Consider the following 18233-nt stretch of genomic DNA (forward strand, 5'->3'; position numbering starts at 1 on the left):
TGTAATATTTCTCTCTAAGGTGCATCAAGTGCCCTTTGAAATATCCCAAAGTTAGTTAGAGATCCAAAGAACTTCATCTAAACTTGATCCTTGGGAAGTTTATCAGAAATATTAAAAATTTCAAAACACCTAGTCAAATACTATCTTAGCTCACTGTGAAATAATACTTATTTAACCTAAGTTACAAAAAAAGACTTTGGAGGGAAATACAGAAAATTACAATAGATCATTAGAGATGACTTTAAAACGTAAAGAAACTTACAGTCTGTTATAAAAAGCAATTCAGCATTCCAGTAAAAACTTTGTTCTCTTAACAGAGAGAGAAAACCAAACTCGAGTCTTGTGCAAGCTTAATTTTAATAACAAAATTAATTTACTTAATTAAATTTAATCTAATCTTAGACAGTTTTGACCGTGCACAAAACTTTCTCAAGATTCTTTTTTAATAAACTTACATCACTTTCTTTATCCACATTAGTTTGTACCTTATTTTTCCCATCCAGAAACAACCAGCTCTAGGACAAAATTATTCTCTCTCACTCTTTCTTTTTTCCCTAAAGCAAAGGTATCTCCATTCTTCATAAATTCTATCATTGACAATATATATCCCACTTCTATGACATAAATCACAGCAAGATCCTTTTTGACACACCACCTAGAGAAATGGAAATAAAAACAAAAATAAACAAATGGAATCTAATGAAACTTAAAAGCTTTTGCATAGCAAAGGAAACCATAAAAAAGACCAAAAGACAACACTCAGAATGGGAGAAAATATTTGCAAATGAAACAACTGACAAAGGATTAATCTCCAAGATTTACAAGGAGCTCATGCAGCTCAATAACAATAAAACAAACAACCCAATCCAAAAATGGGCAGAAGACCTAAATAGACATTTCTCCAAAGCAGATATACAGACTGCCAACAAACACATGAAAGACTGCTCAACATCATTAATCATTAGAGAAATGCAAATCAAAACTACAATGAGATATCATCTCACACCGGTCAGAATGACCATGATCAAAAAATCTAGAAACAATAAATGCTGGAGAGGGTGTGGAGAAAAGGGAACACTATTGCACTGCTGGTGGGAATGTAAATTGATACAGCCACTATGGAAAACTGTATGGAGGTTCCTTAGGAAACTACAAATAGAACTACCATACGACCCAGCAATCCCACTACTGGGCATATACCCTGAGAAAACCATAATTCAAAAAGAGTCATGTACCAAAATGTTCGTTGTAGCTCTATTTACAATAGCCAGGAGATGGAAGCAACCTAAGTGTCCATCATCGGATGAATGGATAAAGAAGATGTGGCACATATATACAATGGAATATTACTCAGCCATAAAAAGAAATGAAAATGAGTTATTTGTAGTGAGGTGGATGGACCTAGAGTCTGTCATATGAGTGAAGTAAGTCAGAAAGAGAAAAACAAATACCGTATGCTAACACATATATATATATAGAATCTAAGGGGGAAAAAAAGATCATGAGGAACCTAAGGTTAAGATGGTAATAAAGACACAGACCTACTAGAGAATGGACTTGAGGATATGGGGAGGGGGAAGGGTAAGCTGTGGCAAAGTGAGAGAGTGGCACGGACATATATACACTACGAAACGTAGGGTGGATAGGTAGTGGGAAGCAGCCACATGGCACAGGGAGATCAGCTCGGTGATTTGTGACCACCTAGAGGGGTGGGATAGGGAGTGCATGAGGGAAGGAGACACAAGAGGGAGGAGATATGGCAACATATGTATATGTATAACTGATTCACTTTGTTATAAAGCAGAAGCTAAGACACCATTGTAAAGCAATTATACTCCAATAAAGATGTTAAAAATAAAAAAAATAAAATGCTTCCCTTATTATATTGGTGTTTAATGACATATATTATCATTTTTAACCCTTAAAAAAGCCTTAATATCTAGTGAAAACTAACAAGCAGTCAATATGAACTGTTTGTCATACCAGTATTTCCTGTTTAGCAAACTTAAGAACATAGTTCATGACCTCTAAAAAAATACATTTTTCATTGAATAATTTATCTTTTTAATGTGGCACATATGTCTAATAAACCCAAACATCTTTAGCTTTTCTCTCATAAGAAGGGAAACGTAGGTGGAATCAGACTTTTCTAGCAGCCAATTTTCCAGGATTTTGTCTCATTTAAAAAATGATTTAGACCTTCAATGAATTCTCATTATTTAACTTAATTTAGCAAACTCTAAATTTTCAAGTTACTAAGAATCTAAAAAATCTAAAACGTAATTATTCCCAAATAGTTCACCTAAAATATTTTATTGCATTTTTCTATATTTGATTACTTATGAAAATATCATCATACCAAGTTAATTTTCTTGCTGACAAATTTTGCCAAAGATATAATATGAAATTATTGTCTTTAAGTAAACCTAGATACAATGGAAGTACTATACTTAATATTGATGACTCTAAAGACATGTCTGTATTAATTAAAAACTTAACGTAACTTAAATACCAGATATTAAGTTAATACCGAATATTCCCCAAATCACATGAACCAGAAATTTATTTTGGTTGGTTTCTGTTGATTTTTAGAAATGTTTGATTAGTAAGTGCTTACTTTTATTTAAGCCAATTAAATAGAGTTCACTCACAAGTTGATTTTGTTAATACTATCCAAAGATAAAGACATATATTCATTATGTACACATAAACATACATATTTCCAGAAAAAGGTCTTATAACTTCATTTTAAAACTTATTTATGAATCAGGAATTTTAATACAAAACTTATTAATTTATAATTTTATCCTATTTCCCTCTATATAAGAAAACACTTATAATTGCATAATAGTACCATAGTTTAAAGATACATTAAGAGACAACTTTTCCCTAAATCTAGGGAGTATTATGGCCACGTCATATTACAAAGGAAAATCATCTTTTTATATTTCATTGGCTTGTGACTGAAAGTGGTCCAGTTCTGGAGAATTCACCCCAAGGAGTTGCATTTGAGAAATAAATTTGTTTTCCATGTCCAGACCACTTACATTACACATGCAAACATACATACAAAAAACAAAATTTAATTCCTGCAGGACAAAAACAAAGGGATAAGTCCAACAATTCCCTTAACTTTTTCAAACATGTCCCTCTTTTAAACAAAAAGCAACATGCAAATGGAAAAATAGGGAATCATGACTGTGTGTCGTGGCAATTCACCTGGCAAATGCAAAATCACAAATAGCAGTTGGAATAAGTTAAATTTACTTACTTGAGTTTAAAAAAGGCCTCTTTCCCTTTTTTTCCTTTGTTTTGAAATTTTATTAGTTAACCCAATGCTGAAGTCTCAGGCAATGTGGGCTGTGTGTGTATTTTCAAGGCCATGGTAAGAGTCATAACTTCAAGTTTTCTTCTAGGCATATTTTTGTTCTCTCAGGGTCTGAAAAAAATATTTTATCAAGCCAGCTTTTTCTAAATGCATATGTAAAAAGAACAAGTTCTAAATTTTTTTCTTTTTCCCCTCTGGAGTCTAAATAATATTGTGGCCATGCAATGTTAAAAAATCTTCCTTTATATTTCTTTATAGGAGTATAACTAAAGATCTTTCAGATTTTGTAAAATACGTCCTAGGGAACAACTACAAAATGGAATAGAGCTCTCATTTCCAGTTGTTCTTTCACAAACCTGCTATTGCCAGAAACATACAGATCAGAGCTAGATAAACCACTTCTTAATGGCCTCTCAGGGTTGCTGCTCCCCACCATGAGAATGGAAGATTTCCTACCTACTGTTTCAGACAGGGGTTACAGATGAGCCTCGATCTTAACAGAGGATGTTCCCAGTCACCACTCAGATGGTGCCAGATGGCCAAGGGATTCCACAGCCTAGAAGGGAAAATCCAATTAAAGTGGCAATCTGCTCAAAACCAGGTGACCAAGTTCTGCAACTTTCCCCCTAAAAAGGAAAATTGCCCGTCAAGGCAGCCCAGTAGAGAAGTATACCCTTGTGTCACTACAAGTGAGAATCCACCACTTACCAGAGACATCCCACAGATCAGAGCAAACCAGACCAGAATAGGACCAGAGCCCCGTTTCCTTCACTACAGAATTTAAAGTGCTGTGGGTTAGTGATGCCCAGTCACTTGTCAGCACTCGGGACAGTCCCTGAGACAAAAATGCTCAGGCAACTGCTGGACAGAATCTGAGAGCTGCCTTTGGCAAGAGGCCAATGCCCTATGGGAAAGATGCCCAATTAACACAGAGTCCAGGGTTGAATGTATTCCTCTATATTTCCTGTCTCAACATATGGAGGCCTGAAAGTGGTCCCAAATTACTCTCCAATAGAGTTGCTCTAACAAACCTTAGGCCATTAAAGACTGCAAAGAGAGTACTCCTTTATCAGATCTTGAATTCCTTTCAATTTTTCAACAATATACACTTTATCCTAGGTCCAATCTCTGCTTACTACCATGTTATATCACTCAATCATCTTATAACATTCACACAGATGCCCAATTAAATGGACAAAGAGAAAAATCAGAAGAATCCATGGCTCAGAAATTGTGTTTTCCAAGGTAGAGAGTAACCATAAATAACATTGAGCTGAGAGAGGGCTGCAGCCTCTGTGGCTCCATCAACTTATGTCACAAAAGTCCTTTCCTCCCCAAAACCAACACCACTCAGAAAAATACCATTGAGATTCAAAGAGGTAACTAAAGCAAGCATAATCCCCCAGGGTTCACCACAACAACAGAGGCATGCAAAAGGAAATCAATTCCCAGCCACACCCAATACAAAGGGATCAGTCTAGGATTTTCAGGTTTTGGAAGAGCAAACCAGACATCAACAGAACAGAAGGAGGATGTTTCCTTCTCAAGAGAAAGGGAGATAGAGAGAAAGGGAGATATAAAGGGAAAAGTTATGCTTTCCCATTGTAGATGAACAAAAACTGAAAGCCCCAACAGGGACTTACTAGCTTCAAGGATGATGAAACAGAAGAGCTTCAGGTGGCTGCTTGTCCTATGCTATGAAAATAACCCTTCTCGTCCAAGAATCCTGGAGTCTGGGACACCCCCACCTCCAAGCAAAAGGGGTATCCCAGCACAGCTGTCCCTACTGACTGGCTTGCCAAGAAATGTTACCAGGCCTTCTCCAGATTTTTGAACAGCAATACCATAGAAATAAATATTGCTCCCACAAGATTTTTAGGCAAACAATAATTTTTATTGAAAGGATAACTTGTACACAAGGGAGAGAGAACATGAAAGGGTGCCAACTCCTTGAAGACTTTCAGGTAAGTATTTTAAGGGCAGTGTGAGGGAGAGGGCTACAGGGTGTCTGACCAGCTTGTGCTCAATTCTCAGACTAGTTGGCATCAAAGTGAAGTTTTGAATATCATCAACCTTCTGGTTTAAACAGTTCTGATGTCTATGTGCTTGCAGTCAGGAGTTTTCATCTGCTGTGGGTCTGCTCCCTGCAAAAGAAGAAAAACAAAGCAAAGCAAAACATAGGAGTGTGTGTCAGGTCTTCATCTATATCTCAGGGAACTGGGAGTTTGGTGATTCTGCTATGTGGTGGATTTATAGTCCCACTTTTGTCCTTTTGAAACTATGTACATAAACCAAAGGAAGGAGATAATGTTTTACCCCTTTGGATCTCTGGTACTGTCTCAAACACCCAAGATTTCACGTGCTTTGTTTTGCTGAGTTTGTTAAGCTTGTTTGTTCAAGGTCACTCCCCGGTCCTTTTCTAAGATGGCTACACTCTTGTCTTTCTGTCTCAAGAGGACAACAAAGAAAACATAAAGAAAAAGCGTGAAGAAAACCTTTGTGAACTGTGGGATACCACTAAAGGAAACAGTATACATATTACTGTAGTTTCAGAAGGAGAAGAAAGAGGGAAAGGAGCAGAAAGCTTATTAAAAGAAATAATAGCTGAGAACATCCCAAGTCTGAGTGGAGATATTGTCATCCAAGTTCATGAATGAAGCTCCTAGATTTCCTAAAATAATTAACTCAAAATGATATTCTCCACCCAAGTATGGTGGCCATTGCAGCACTGGCAGCAACATGAAACTGGTGACAACTCATATATCCTTCAGTGGGGACTGTACGGATGAAGGATGTACTTCCATTTGACTGGGCACTGTACAGAAGTTAGAACAAAGGGGCTGGATTTACATGTACTGACAAGAATAAATCTCAGAAATAAAGTTGAGTGAAAAAGCAAGTTTCTGGAAGATATGTATGCGTGAAGTCATTTCTGTAACTCATAAAAACAAAAATCGGTACAATGTTGTATGAATATGTGAGAAAGAATGGGAGTGCAGGGAAAGACAACAATTTGTATGTGAGAAATACATATGCTTCTAAAAAGTACAGGATGCAAAGGGGACTGCAACAGTATCTGTAACCTTCTATTAAAAAAAAATAAAGAAAACAATATAGGAACATGAAAAAAATAAAGGAAATATGGCAAAATATTAATTCCTAAATTGTGGGTACATTACTGTCATATTTTTCTCTGTGCATTTATTTCAAAATAAAAAGAATGGTTTGAAAACCTCATTAAAATGCTTAAAGAACAACAAAAATGTATTATAAAACACATATTATAATAAAACTATGTAAGTTAAAAAAGAGAAATAAACAAGGGTCTTCATATAGAAGAGAACCCTCATAAGGTTATTAGTATATTTCTTAGCAGAAACTTTGAAGGTCAGGAGAGAGTAAAACGATATATTCAAAGTGATAAAAGAAAGCAAAAAAAAAAAAAAAACCAAAAACCTGCCAACCAAGAATACCTGGCAAAATTGTCCTTCAGTAATGAGGGAGAGATAAAGACTTTCCCAGACAAACCAAAGCTGAAGGAGTTCATCACTACTAGACCTGTCTCTTAAGAAATGCTAAAAGGAGTTCTTTAAGCTGAAATGAAATGGTGCTAATTAGTTACATGAAATCAAACACACAGGTAAGTTTTAAGTTATAAAGTCAAATTCAGAAAACTTTAATATTGTGATATTGTGGGGTGTTAATCTTTTTCACTCTAGAATAAAGATTAAAGGACATAAGAATTACAAATAACTATAGCTACAATAATTTGTTAATGGGTATAAAATATAATGACAGTTTAATTGTGGCACCAAAAACAAAATATATGAGGGAGGAGTAAAAGGATATACTTTTTTAATGTGATTGAAGTTATTTTGTTATCATCTAAAAATTGAACATTATACCAGTAAGAAGTTTTATGTAAACCTTATGGTAACCACAAAGCAAAAACACACAGTAGAAAAAAATAAGAATGTTTGTAAATTTTAATTTTTCTGACATCAACAGTGAGTAGTTTCCTTTTCTCCAGTGTGTAGTATGAAACTAAATGATGGAGAAATTCTTGTGAAAATATGCCCACAGGTATTTGCCATGTCATTTCAACTGATCTTACTATATATGTGAGCTCCATACATCCCACCATGAATAATGACTGAGACCCCTGACAGAATGATTTGGTTTGCTTGTTTACATGATCTTTTCCCCAAATGACACACTTTGTTTACATTGATCAAATGAAACTGAATTCACTTCACTTTGCAGCTGTGTACATATAGATGCAAATGAGTCATACAGAACGGTAAACCAATTAGATAGGAAAGGACTTCTTGTCAATTAAATATTTGCTATAATTGAAATATTTTGTCAAAATTTTAAAAAATGAATACAGGAAGATTAAATATATGTCCATAAAAAATGAATGGCAGGAAGATAAAATATATGTTCTGGGAGTTAATGTGACATAAAGAATATAATTAAAAGTTGTGTCATCTATCACTTTACTAATAAAAAAACTTGAAAAATCAATATTTCTTACATCCCCCAGTACACATTTTTAGTTTATTAACCCAGGCTGGTACCAGAGCTAAAGAGAATCAGTGCCCAAAGAGTATAATACCTACGTAAATAGTTTTGGATAGCAAATATAGTTGTTTTCTTTTTATCTTGACCACATGAATCTTTAATGAGGTATAATTTTGTTAACAGTTGAAGTAGCAACTTGTATAGGTATTTAATAGATGAATTATTTTAAACCTTAGCCGTTTAATACACAAATTGTATTTTTGGCACGAATAATTTCCTTGTTCAGTGATAAATTCTCATTGCACTTCAAGATCAGCTTCCCCAAATGACTTGTTCTCTAAAATTTAAGGAAAATTTCCTAATACACGTCTTTTTCAACCTAATACTTATAAAGCTGTCATCTTTATTTGTATGCAGTTTGACTAGACCAAATAAAGAACAATTATAAAAACTTAATACATTTTGGGAAAAGGAAGTTCCATTAACCAAAGTAATGTCTATTCTGAGCCCTGTAACACACAAAGCCTCAGGAATATTAGTAAGTGTGATCAATGAGTAATTAGATGATACCTTGACATTTTACTTTGTAGTAGTTTAACTCCCTTCAGGGGGCAAACATAACTTCCAATATACAAATCTGAAAGAAATGCCTTGTTTTTGGTAAGACTATTAGTGAAGAAAGTCTAATATTCTGTCTAATAAGAATTTGTATAGAAAATAGCAACAAAAGATAAATAAGAAACATATAAAATGATGCCACCTAAAATTCTTCAGTAGAAGACTGCACAAATTCATGATGTGAGCCAATTAAGACATCAACATATAAAAGAGGCAACACCAGTCTGAGGTAAGCACTAAAAGTTTAAAACTCCCAGGTAGAGGTTTCAAAGAAGATGTCAGAGGAGTAGGATGTGGAGATCACCTTCCTCCCCACAGATACATCAGAAATATATCTACACGTGGAACAATTCCTACAGAACACCTACTGAATACTGGCAGAAGTCCTCAGACCTCCCAAAAGGCAAGAAACTCCCCACGTAACTGGATAGGGCAAAAGAAAAAAGAATAAACAGAGACGAAAGAATAGAGGCAGGACATGCACCAGCGGGAGAGAGATTTGAAGGAGGGAAGGTTTCAACACACTAGGAATCCCCTTCGCAGGTGGAGACTGTGGGGGTTGGAGGGGGAAAGCTTCGGAGCCACGGAGGAGAGCGCAGCAAAAGGGATGCGGAGGGCAAAGCAGAGATATTCCTGCACAGAGGATGGGTGTCGACCAGTACTCACCAGCCCAAGAGGTTTGTCTGCTCACCCGCCGGGGCACGCGGGGCTGAGAGCTGAGGCTCGGACTTTGGTCTGATCGCAGGAAGAGGACTGGGGTTTGCAGCTTGAACACAACCTGAAGGGTTTAGTGCACCACTGCTAGAAGGGAGAGAGTACAGGAGAAGTCTGGAGCTGTCAAAGAGGCAAGAGACTTTTTCTTCCCTCTTTGTTTCCTGGTGCGCCAGGAGAGGGGATTAAGCAAGCTGCTTAAAAGAGCTCCAGAGAAGGGCAGGAGCCGCAGCTAACAGTGTGGAATGCAGAGACGGGCATGAGACGCTAAGGCTGCTGCCGCCACCACCAAGAAGCCTGTGTGCAAGCACAAGTCACTATCCCCACCTCTCCTCATGGCAGCTTCTTCAGTCCGCCACTGCAAGGGTCCCAGGATCCAGAGACAAGTTCCCCGGGAGAACACACACCAAGCCTCAGGCTGGTGCAATGTCACACAGGCCTCTGCCATCGCAGGCTTACCCCACATCTGTACCCCTCCCTCTGCTGGATTGAGTGAGCCAGATCCCCCAAATCAGCGGCTCCTTTAACCCCGCCCTCTCTGAGCGAAGAACAGATGTCCTTCAGTGACCTACATGCAGAGGCGGTGCCATATACAAAGCTGAACCCCGGGAGCTGTGCAAAAAAAAGAAGAGAAAGGGAAATCTCTCACGGCAGCCTCAGGAACAGCAGATTAAATCTCCACAAGCAACTTGTACCCTGCATTTGTGGAATACCTGAATAGACAACAAATCATCAAAAAATTGAGGAGGTGGACTTTGAGAGAAAGATTTATAATTTTTTCCCCTTTTCTGCTATTTGTGAGTGTGTATGTGTATGCTGCTGTGTGAGATTTTGTCTGTATAGCTTTGCTTTCACCATTTGTCCTAGCGTTCAATCCATCCGTTTTATTTTTGTTTTTTTCCTTAAATTTTTTTTTCTTAATAATTAATTTTTTATTTTAATAACTTCAATTTATTTTACCTGACTTTATTTTATTTTCCTTTATCTTCTTTCTTTCTTTCTACATTTTCTACCTTTTATTCTGAGCAGTGTGAATGAAAGGTTCTTGGTGCTACAGCCAGGAGTCAGTGCTTTGCCTTTGAGGTGGGAGAGCCAACGTCAGGACACTGGTCCACAAGAGCACTCCTAGCTCCATGTAATATTAGGTGGCAAAAATCTCCCAGAGATCTCCATCTCAACACCTACACTCAGCTTCACTCAAAGACCAGCAAGCTACAGTGCTGGACACCCTATGCCAACCAACTAGCAAGATAGGAACACAACCACACCCATTAGTATAGAGTCTGCATAAAATCATAATAAGTCCACAGATACCCCAAAACACACCACCAGATGTGGACCTGCCCACCAGAAAGGCAAGATCCAGCCTTATCCACCAGAACACAGGCACTAGTCCCCTCCACCAGGAAGGCTACACAACCCACTGAAACAACTTTAGCCACTGGGGACAGACACCAAAAACAACGGGAACTATGAACCAGGAGCCTGCCAAAAGGAGACTCCAAACACAGTAAGGTAAGCAAAGTGAGAAGACAGAAAAACACACAGCAGATGAAGGAGCAAGATAAAAACCCAGCAGACCTAACAAATGAAGAGGAAATAGGCAGTCTACCTGAAAAAGAATTCAGAATAATGATAGTAAAGATCATACAAAATCTTGGAAATAGAATACAGAAAACGCAAGAAACATTTCACAAGGACCTAGAAGAACTAAAGATGAAACAAGCAATGATGAACAACACAATAAATGAAATTAAAAATACTCTAGAAGGGATCAATAGCAGAATAATTCAGGCAGAAGAATGGATAAGTGACCTGGAAGATAAAGTAGTGGAAATAACTACTGCAGAGAAGAATAAAGAAAAATGAATGAAAAGAACTGAGGACAGTCTCAGAGACCTCTGGGACAACATGAAACACACCAACATTCAAATTATAGGGGTTCCAGAAGAAGAGAAAAAGAAAGGGACTGAGAAAATATTTAAATAGATTATTGTTGAAAACTTCCCTAATTTGGGAAAGGAAATAGTTAATCAAGTCCAGGAAGCACAGTGAGTCCCATACAGGATATATCCAAGAAAAACTCGCCAAGACACATATTAATCAAACTGTCCAAAGTTAAATGCAATGAAAACAAATTAAAAGCAGCAAGAGAAAAACAACAAATAAAAAAACAAGGGAATCCCCATAAGGTTAACAGTTGATCGTTCAGCAGAAACTCTGCAGGCCAGAAGGGACTGGCAGGACATATTTAATGTGATGAAGGAGAAAACCCTACAACCAAGATTACTCTAATCAGCAAGGATCTCATTCAGATTTGATGGAGACATTAAAACCTTTACAGACAAGCAAAAGCTGAGAGAGTTCAGCATCACCAAAACAGCTTTACAGCAAATGCTAAAGGAAATTCTCTAGGCAAGAAACACAAGAGAAGGAAAAGACCTATAATAACAAACGCAAAACAATTTAGACAATGGAGAAAGGAACATACATATCAATAATTACCTTAAATGTAAATGGACTAAATGCTCCCACCAAAAGACACAGATTGGCTGAATGGATACAAAAACAAGACCCATGTATGTGCTGTCTACAAGAGACCCGCTTCAGACCTAGAGACACATACAGACTGAAAGTAAGGGGATGGAAAAAGAAATTCCACACAAATGGAAACCAAAAGAAAGCTGGAGTAGCAATTCTCATATCAGACAAAATAGACTTTAAAATAAAGACTATTAAGAGACAAAGAGGGTCACTACATAATGATCAAGCAATCGATCCAAGAAGAAGATAAAACAATTGTAAATATTTATGCACCCAACATAGGAGCACCTCAATACATAAGGCAAATACTAACAGCCATAAAAGGGGAAATCAACAGTAACAAATTCATAGTAGGGGACTTTAACACCCCACTTTCACCAATGGACAGATCATCCAAAATGAAATTAAATAAGGAAACACAAACTTTAAATGATACATTAAACAAGATGGAATTAATTGATATTTATAGGACACTCCATCCAACAACAACAGAATACACACTTTTATCAAGTGCTCATGGAACATTTTCCAGGATAGATCATATCCTGGGTCACAAATCAAGCCTTGGTAACTTTAAGAAAATTGAAATTGTATCAAGTATCAAGTTTTGTTTCTGCAATTTGTATGGGAACACAGAAGACCCCAAATAGCTAAGGCAATCTTGAGTACGAAAAATGGAGCTTGTGGAATCAGGTTCCCTGACTTCAGACTATACTACAAAGCTACAGTAATCAAGACAGTATGGTACTGACTCAAAAACAGAAAGATAGATCCGTGGAAGAGGATAGAAAGTCCAGAGATAAACCCACGCACATATGGTCACCTTATTTTTGATAAAGGAGGCAGGAATATACATTGGAGAAAGGAGAACCTCTTCAATAAATGGTGCTGGGAAAACTGGACAGGTACATGTAAAAGTATGAGATTAGATCAATCCCTAACACCATACACAAAAATAAGTTCAAAATGGATTAAAGACCTAAATGTAAGGCCAGAAACTATCAAACTCTTAGAGGAAAACATAGGAAGAACACTCTATGACATAAATCACAGCAAGATCCTTTTTGACCCACCACCTAGGGAAATGGAAATAAAAACAAAAATAAACAAATGGGACCTAATGAAACTTCAAAGCGTTTGCACAGCAAAGGAAACCATAAACAAGACCAAAAGACAACCCTCAGAATGGGAGAAAATATAGGCAAATTAAGCAACTGACAAAGGATTAATCTCCAAAATTTACAAGCAGCTCATGCAGGTCAATAACAAAACAACAAACAACCCAATCCAAAAATGGGCAGAAGACCTAAATAGACATTTCTCCAAAGGAGATATACAGACTGCCAACGAACACATGAAAGAATGCTCAACATCATTAATCATTAGAGAAATGCAAATCAAAACTACAATGAGATATCATCTCACACTGGTCACAATGGCCATCTTCCAAAAATCTAGAAACAATTAATTCTGGAGGGGGTGTGGGAACACTATTGCACTGTTGGTGGGAATGTAAATTTATACAGCCACTGTGAAGAACAGTATGGAGTTCCTTAAAAAACTACAAATAGAACTACCATACGACCCATTAATCCCACTACTGAGTATATACCCTGAGGAAACCATAGTTCAAAAAGTGTCATGTACCAAAATGTTCATTGCAGCTCTGTTTACAATACCCAGGACATGGAAGCCACCTAAGTGTCCATCAACAGATGAATGGTTAAAGAAGATGTGACACATATATACAATGGAATGTTACTTAGCCCAAAAAAAGGAAATTGAGTTATTTTTAGTGAGGTGGATTGACCTGGAGTCTGTCATGCAATGTGAAGTTAGTCAGAAGGAGAATAACAAATACTGTTTGCTAGCACATATATATGGAATCTAAGAAAAAAAATGTCATGAAGAGCCTAGGGTTAGGACAGGAATAAAGACACAGACCTACTAGAGAATGGAGTTGAGGATATGGGGAGGGGGAAGGGTAAACTGTGACAAAGGGAGAGAGTGGCATGGACATATTTTCACTACCAAATGTAGGATGCATAACTAGTGGGAAGTAGCTACATGGCACACGGAGATCAGCTAGGTGGTTTGTGACCACCTAGAGTGGTAGGATAGGGAGGTTCAGAGGGAGGGAGACGCAAAGGGTAAGAGATATGAGAACTTATGTATATGTATAACGGATTCACTTTGTTATAAAGCAGAAAGTAACACACCTTCGTAAAGCAATTATACTCCAATAAAGATGTTAAAAAAGAGATAAATAAAAACTCCCAAGTATTTGAAAAATATTTAGTTACCTACTGTCATTGATATACATATAATTATGCTAATTTGTCTCTGTAAAAAAGAGATTTATTGTAGTTAGATACAAAATGTGTAAACATAGTGTGCACTGATTAGTAAGAAAAACAATGAAGCTCAAAGTTTTTAAGTCAGCCCTCTTAAAACACACACACATACACACACACACAGACACACACACACACACACACACACACACACACATATATATATATACATACATACATATAAATCGCAAGAAGAAAGACCCACTGTCTTTGGATCAGCTAAGGATTTCATTAGAAGAGGTATCAATTTCTTTGGGATGTTGGCTACCAGACAGGTGTTTAGAATGTCCATTCTCAGTAACTCGCTGGGTATAAAACAAAATATAGGGCTTCCCTGGTGGCTCAGTGGTTGAGAGTCCGCCTTCCAATTCAGGGGACACAGGTTCGTGCCCTGGTCCGGGAAGATCCCACATGCCACGGAGCGGCTGGCACGTGAGCCATGGCCACTGAGCCTGCGCGTCCAGAGCCTGTGCCCCGCAATGGGAGAGGCCACAACAGTGAGAGGCCCGCGTACCACAAAATATATATATATATATATAAGCTTGGGCCTTGCATATTTCATCCATAGTGCACATGTTTAGCTTGGAATCATTGCAGTGTACTCAGAACCCTCCTTCGGAATTATAACACTAGGCAGTGTACTATCCTGAGCCAAATCCTTTCCCATGGTGCATTACTACAGCAGGTACGTAATGAATAAAACATTCTGGTCTGTGAGGTTTCAGAGATTCCCTGCAGCAATATGGCTCCATGTTTAAGATTTCTTCAAAGCCAACATGAACACCAATCTTCTCTCAATTATTGTGTCCTGATCACCTGAATTCTTTGAGATGTAATATGAGAACCTGAGGTAGGTGGAATATCATAAGCTGTTTGGGGGCTTCTGTGAGTATAACTGGTTTGAGGAAAACCTTCTATGCTTTTAATTACACTGGTCACATATATAGATTTTTCCTTCTGAAGCTTCAGCTTTTGTGAATTTGGTCAACATTTTAGTAACCAGACACAGCTGAGAAGTAGTATCTTTTCCATTGTATTGGTATCTTTCTGGAAATTCCAGTGACAATTTCCAGAAAAGTGCTATGACATTTGATTTGTTGTCACATGTGAGACATGTAACCTGAGTAACAAGTTATCTATGAAAAATGTTATTCACAAACTGTTTGATAAGTTTCCGTTGAGAAGTGGGGATATGAGATGGTATCCTGGTATCAGTTGTCTCTAGTTCATGCTGTATTTTATCCAAAAGCTCACAAATTAATTCTCGAGCATCTTGTTAGGTATAACCACGAAAATCAGGTATTAATATTCATATTGAGTGTAGCATAGCAAATGGTGTGACCAAGGCCCACTTTCCAGACCACATAACTTGGAAAAAAGTATGAAATTCATGACAGAGAGAAGTGTATTATGAACTTGGCTTCCTTGGCTGAATAAGTTCTATCTTTCTACTCTTTGATGCTCCACCACTTAGTTCTGATGATAAACTTGGATGTCTGGAGCAAACAAAGCCTGTTTCTTTTTCTTGGCATTCATTCATTTGGTATACTGTATCTGTGACTGGAGGATGCCTTCAAGATGATCTTGTTTTATCACTAGCTGTCACAGCCAGCCATCGGTTCAGATCAACTTGGAAAAATATTGTCAAAAAGTAAGTAAATGACTCAATACTTGAAGAACATAATTCATATAGCAAGTATTTCCAAAATTTCTCAATCCTGTTACACGAAGAGTTATTACTGGTGTTCATTTAATGGAGGAATCACTGGCATTTTAAAATTTTTTTATTTTATTTATTTATTTTTTTATCCAGCAGGTTCTTGTTAGTTATCTATTCTATACATATTAGTGTATATATGTCAATCCCAATCTCCCAATTCATCCCACCACCACCTCCTCCACGTTGGTGTCCATACGTTTGTTCTCTACACCTGTGTCTCTATTTATTTCTTGCAAACTGGTTCATCTGTACCATTTTTCTAGTTTCTACATATATACATTAATATATAATATTTGTTTTTCTCTTTCTGACTTACTTCACTCTGTATGACAGTCTTTAGGTCCATCCATGTCTCTACAAATGACCCAATTTCATTCCTTTTTGTAGCTGAGCAATATTCCATTGTATATATGTACCATATCTTCTTCATCCATTCATCCACCGATGAGCATCCAGGATGCTTCCATGACCTTGCTATTGTAAATAGTGCTGCAATGAACATTGGGGTACATGTCACCGGAATTTTTAATTTTACATCTTCTGAGGTATATAGTACTTCATCCTTTGCTGATGATGCTAAGGTTTGAAGTGGTACTTGAACAGGAACAATTTCTATTGTGGGGGACTGACCTAGACCTTGCAAATGTAAACTCTTTCTTGGAGACATACTTTCCAATCCTGCTTTAACTTGATACTCTAATTCTTGCAGTCACTTTTTCACTTCTCTTTTGGCTATTTTCTCCTGAAATTGTTCTTCTTGCATTTTTCATCCAATGCGTGACTGTTCAAAGCAAGTTCGAAATATTTTACCCATTAGTATCCTTCTCCTGTGCCAAAGAGCAGTATACATCTGATATTCGTTTTGAAGCAGAGTACATGCCGTCCTGTAGGAAATAAGAATCATCACTTGTACCCATAGACTGTAAAATACTTCCACTACCAGTGTTGCAGTGATAATTTTGACTTTTGATTGCACTTAATGTACTTCATAATAACTTCAAGTCTCCAGTTGCATTATCATTAAGAACATAATCATTACAAAGGTAACAAAAAAACACATTTCATTCACCTCCAATGCAACAGGATGACTGTTTTCTAGAAAGTGCTTGAGTGCAGGTTCTTCAATATATCTTCCACAGGTAACACAGGAACTGCTAACATAAGCACAAATCAACTCAGTTGTATTGCAGTCCACACAATGACATTTCTGAGGGTTGAGGATGGAATGGTCTTGAACAAGTCTCAACTGCCCAATGTGTTTGCACTTATCCATTGTTAGCATTTAGTCTAGCTGGGAAACACATAATCCAAAGAAATCTCTGTTCACAACACCTGAAGCCTCTGGAAAGATCCCGAGCCAGAGTGGCCATCTTAGCACTCTTCAGCATGAAGCTGCAGCCGACTCTGCCCCCGTCCCCCCACTTTGGAGTGCCGGGAGAGGGCAGGCTGCTCTGCTATGTGACTGTGGACGGATAGGTTGTCCACCTGAGACTGGGAACCCACTCTGGGCCCCAACTCCAAGTCGGTGCAGCATTAGCTTTTATATGAGTCTAAACGCACATGTTGTCACTTTTACATGAAAGCCAATGGCTTATCAACTATTTATAAGCTTTCATATATATGCTGAAGAGGAAGCAGTTCATTCTTTACCTGTGGCAGTTCAATACCTTTGCTATAAACACCAAATGATTTATTTTTAGAAACTCATTTCTGAAGTTATTTTTCCCGTGGAACATGTATGAATATTTGGACATTTTAGATTTAGGAAATGCTTTCATAAAATTTGGAAAAAAAAATAATAAAATGGATGCATATGTACCCTCCTTACTTTGGTTACTCCAACGTGACTTGCCTTACTCCCCTTTCTAATCTCTATCAGCTCTACTTACTCAGAGTAGCATTTTATACATGGGGTTATGTTATAAACGCATTCCTTAAGTTAAAAATAACATTAAATGTATACATATATCCCCTCCCTCTTGGACCTCCCTCTCACCTCCCACCCCCCCCACACACACAACAAAAAATATTAAAAATGTTTAAAATAACATTTGGTCAAAATTACTCTTGAATTTTTAATGCTTCTTTTACATTGCCCATAGAAACACTGGGACAAATATTATTTTGGTATCCAATCCTGGAGAGTAACATATATGTGACTACATATACTTTATAAAGTATTAGATAGCAATTATTGTACATAGGAGGAAATACATATGTGTGTATAATTTAACAGTATTTTATTTAAATTAAATGATCATTTAAAGTTGAATTCATAGAAGTTAAATATAAGTATGATGGAATTCTAGATATACTCTCCTACAACTTTATTTTTTATTTTTTGTGGTACGTGGGCCTCTCACTGCTGTGGCCTCTCCCGTTGCAGAGCACAGGCTCCGGATGCGCAGGTCCAGCGGCCATGGCTCACGGGCCC

General features: G+C 37.3%; 1 pseudogene; it reads right to left on the reverse strand.

Annotated features, from left to right (window-relative positions):
* Positions 1 to 14294: 14294 nt before the first annotated feature.
* LOC116747966 lies at positions 14295 to 17081 on the reverse strand (annotated as a pseudogene).
* Between the last annotated feature and the right edge of the window lie 1152 nt (positions 17082 to 18233).

This window comes from Phocoena sinus, chromosome X, assembly GCF_008692025.1.
Source record: "Phocoena sinus isolate mPhoSin1 chromosome X, mPhoSin1.pri, whole genome shotgun sequence".
Taxonomy (NCBI): Eukaryota; Metazoa; Chordata; class Mammalia; order Artiodactyla; family Phocoenidae; genus Phocoena; species Phocoena sinus.